Consider the following 4,400-nt stretch of genomic DNA (forward strand, 5'->3'; position numbering starts at 1 on the left):
ATCTTTTCAAATTCAGAGACAGAGAGAGAGCAGTTCATGCATCTTATTCTTCTCCGCTAATTTGTCTCTCATCAGTCATAATGACATTTCTGTGCTAGGGTCTTTTATTTTATTTTATTTAACACATTTTATACTGCCTATAACCAGGTTCCAAGGTGGTTTACAACTAATTAAAGCATCTATGAACTTTAGAAACAGAAACAGATTAATTAAAACTAGCTGGGCCAGGCGCAGAATATCTGGGTCTCTGGTGGCCCACCCACCCAATGCTGCCTTTTTCTCCCCCACTGGGCTGCTTCTTCTTCCCCTGCCTGCTTCTCAGCCCCACCCCCAGCACTTTTTGGCTGTTCTTCTCCCCCCTCCCCACCTGGCCAACCGAGCTTTCCAGCCAGCTGCTTCTCAGCCGCCTGCCCTCCCTCCGACTGCTTGCCTTCCAGCCACTCGCCAGCCACCCCTGCTTCTCCCAGAGGCGTATCTAGGGAAAACAGCACCTAGGGCAAGCACTGAAATTGCGCCCCATGTCCAAGCATCTGACACCCATCTTTCAGATAACTTTACCATAATATCAGCTCAAAAATACAAGTCAGGCTCGTTAATCTTTTAATTTTTCAAAAACTATTTAGCAGTGGACGTAGCCAGACCAAAAAATGCTGGAAAACTACAAATTTCAGTATGTGGGGGCTCATGAAACACCCAAATGCTCTGTGGAGGTATACTTGGAAAACTAAACAGAAGTGCCTGTCTAATTCTCTACTATGCATTGTAGCATCACTATTACATAAGTTTTAAAAATCAATGGAGAATTTGACTTTTCCCAGATACTCTGAAAATAATTAAAGGATATGCAGAGTAAACTGTGAGACTGCTTGGAATATATTCTAGTATTTCAGAAAGACAGTTAAAATGAGAGAAAGAGAGCAAGAAACTCCCAGTGGGCCTTAATACTAAGGATTTCACACTGATTCAAAGACAAACTCACCATTAATAGCCATATTATTAAGACATCACATTTAACTCACTTATCACAAGAAGCAAAGTAAGAGCAAATGAATACAATCCTAGCTTATAAGCGTCAGCTCAGTATTCACAATCCCTGATTCTCTGTACATAGCGCGAAACTAAATATGTGTACAGTGACTTATATTATATTAATTTTTTAATTTTTTTTAACCTGTAGCCCCTTCAGGGGGCTTCCTAAAGGCCATGGGGGGTGTCTGCAAAGGTTTCCCCCCCATTGGCCTCTAGAGCCTCACATGGACCATTAGAGCATGTGTGGTGGCCATTTTTTAAAATAAATTTTGTTTTTTAAAAATGGCCGCTGAAAACAAAATGGCCACCACATATGCTCAAATAGCCTCTGTGTGGCCTGGCATGGCCTAGGGCCTCACAGAGGCCATTTGAGCATGCACAGTGGCCATTTTGTTTTCAGTGGCAATTAATTTTTTTTTTAATTTTAAAAAATGGCACCCACCCTTCAAGTGGCACCCAGGGCACATGCCCTGCCTGCCTCACCCTAGATATGCCCCTGCCTTCTCCGCCAGACTGCCAGAGCCATTGTCATTTCCCGCTTCTTCTCCCCAATGCCCAGCTGACCAAGCTTTCCAGCCAGCTGCTTCTCAGCCATCCTCCCTCCCTCCGGCCACCCGCCAGCTGACCCTGCCTTCTCTACCTGACCGCCAGAGCTGTCATCATTTCCCCAGGCAGCTAGCCATTGGCCAGCAGCTGCCATTAATACCTTGGTCCGCTTGATGGCTTCCGCCATTTTCTTTCTCCCGCCCATCCCCATCGCTATCCAGCAGCTCTCCGAACTCGCACAAGAGCTGCCACACATGGGATTAGCGATGGATACGTTTAAAAGAATTAAATATATGGATTCAAAATCAGATTTAAAATCAACTTTAAAAAGCCTGAATGAACAGTGAGTTCTCCACACAGCAGGTTTTACTGAGAATTTTCTGTGAGGCTTTACTGCAAATTCAAAGTTATCCCAAAAACCCAATGCAAAAAGTGGGTTTTTTTTTTAAAAAAACACCTCCAGATATAAATTGGTCTGCACTCTAACATGCAATGAGAAACCCATATTGTGTGTGAAGTGCTCCCTGATAGTTTGCAGGGACTTTAGGGTAAATCTGCTTGACATGTGAATGCACACTCTCCATTCTGGAGGAGATGTGAGCTAAAAGTCTTTAAAAGCCCTGTGTGAAAAACTTCCAGGCACGTTTTCAATGCTCTTCTTAATGTCCCTTAAGGATTAAGTGTTGAGGATGGAGGTGTAGCATTCCGGGCAGAAGCTGGGGAGCAGACATATACAGATTGTGCTGGCCATGTTGGAAGCAGTATGCAAGACTCTCTTCAAAATTGTTCAGTACACCCAGGGTAAATTACTGCACATCCCAGAGACCCCTGCAACTATACAGGGATGTATTTTCACTTTGTATACACAAGGAAGGTGGATTGCATCTCACCCTCAGGCTTTCGGGCTGCTTTCAGTCCAGGTAGTTGTGGTGACTGACTGTCTCCTGCTTTTGACATTCCTGGTATCAGGTATAATCAGGTGGATATAACAGACAACAGTTTTATTTGTGCAGCTGAACTGTCATTGAAAGAGAATTATAGTTTTTAAAAATAATATTGCTATTGCCCTATATCAAACCACTCTATGATATCTGATATACAATGGTTACTCGTGCTTCAAGCCACATGACCTTAGTAATAGAGAATTACTTATGTGTGATGATAGTATCCTATAGGATAGCTCATTTTCAGTGTTACCAGTTAAAGTGTTAACACTGGACTGTGATTAGAAAACAAAAACTAAACTACTAAACTTTTCCACAGATCGTTTCCACTAGAAAATAGATACCACTTTAGCTTGCTTATTTGATCTTTCAGTTTTAGAAATATTCCTCAGTGCTTGTTTTTAGATGTTGCTGCAGCCTCTTGTGCTGGGTTAAATTTGTCCACACAATATAAGAGGAATGTGTTGTTTTATTCCTTCATAATAGGGTGTGAAGTTTAATCAGGGGCGGAGCCACCATTGGGCAGACAGGTTCAAAGAACCTGGGCTGTGCCTAATCACGGGCCGCGCCTCGCGGCCCCGACACCGCCCTGTGTCTGACATCAGACGCGGGGGTGCTGGTTTAGCTCCCGAGCGGGGGCCGCAGGGGTTGCCTTTAAGGCAGGGAAGAGCCGCTCCTGGCTGCGCTGCACCAGCCCAAGTCTAGCTCCCGAAGGAGCCATGCGGCCCCTTTGGGAGTTAAATGGCCGGCACTGTGTTCACGGCGCGGCCAGGAGCAGCTCTTCCCTTCCCTAAGGCAAGGAAGAGCCGTTCTTTGTTGCGCTGTGAACGCAGCGCCAGCCCCAGTCCAGCTCTCGGAGGGGCCATGCGGCTCCAAACTCGGGGCTTTGTTCGGGAGCCGCGGGGCTCTGTTCAGGAGCCGCGGGGCTCTGTTCGGGAGCCAGACCCCACCCCCTGCATGATGCGGGGGGCGGGGGAGCAGGGCTGCTGCCGTGGCTGCACCCAGGCCGCTGGAGGTCAGGCTTCATGCCTGAGTTTAATGGAATATAGGAACATAGGAAGCTGACATATACTGAGTCAGACAATAGGTCCATCTCTCTCAGTATTGTCTACACAGACTGGTGGTGGCTTCTCCAAGGGTGCAGGCAGGTATCTCTCTCAGCCCTATCTTGGTCAGGGAAGGAACTTGGAGCCTAAATGCTCTTCCCAGAGTGGCTCCATCCCTAAGGGGAAGTGCTCACACTTCTAGTCTCCCTTTCATATGCAACCAGGGTAGACCCTACTTAGCTTAAGGGGACAAGTCATGCTTGCTACCACAAGACTAGCTCTCTTCCCTGAAGAGCTCTTGCACTGTAGCCTGCTTCTAAATACTCTTTCCCTGAGTGCAAACTACTGATGTGTGATTCCGATTTTCGCTTCTTTTGCTATAATTTATTCAGACTGTCTTGATTTGCTGCTTTTCTGAACACACACACGCACAAATGTGCACACACATACACACACCTTTCTTGGGCCATGAATTCGTAATGGTTCTTAATTCATTAAATGCCTCTGATATTTGCAAATCATATGTTGCAGCAATTCTACACCTGTTTGCAAAGAAGTGGGGAATAATGAGATGTGCACAGAGGAACTGATGTCCTTTGTGGCCATTCTCCTGCTTCGCATTGAGCCTGTTTTCACAGTTCTGCTTAAATTCCTGTATAAGACTAAAGTGCTGAACTGGGAACACAGAAATCTCACATGAAATAATGTACTCAAGAATGGTGAGAATTCAGACATTAGATTACAATACTGTAGTGTGCATCATGCAATTGCCCTTGGTCACAGACTCCAGGCAGCAGAGTTTTGTTAACTGATTAGTTCCTTACTATACCAAATG

The sequence above is a fragment of the Hemicordylus capensis genome, chromosome 2 (assembly GCF_027244095.1).
Source record: "Hemicordylus capensis ecotype Gifberg chromosome 2, rHemCap1.1.pri, whole genome shotgun sequence".
Classification (NCBI taxonomy): Eukaryota; Metazoa; Chordata; class Lepidosauria; order Squamata; family Cordylidae; genus Hemicordylus; species Hemicordylus capensis.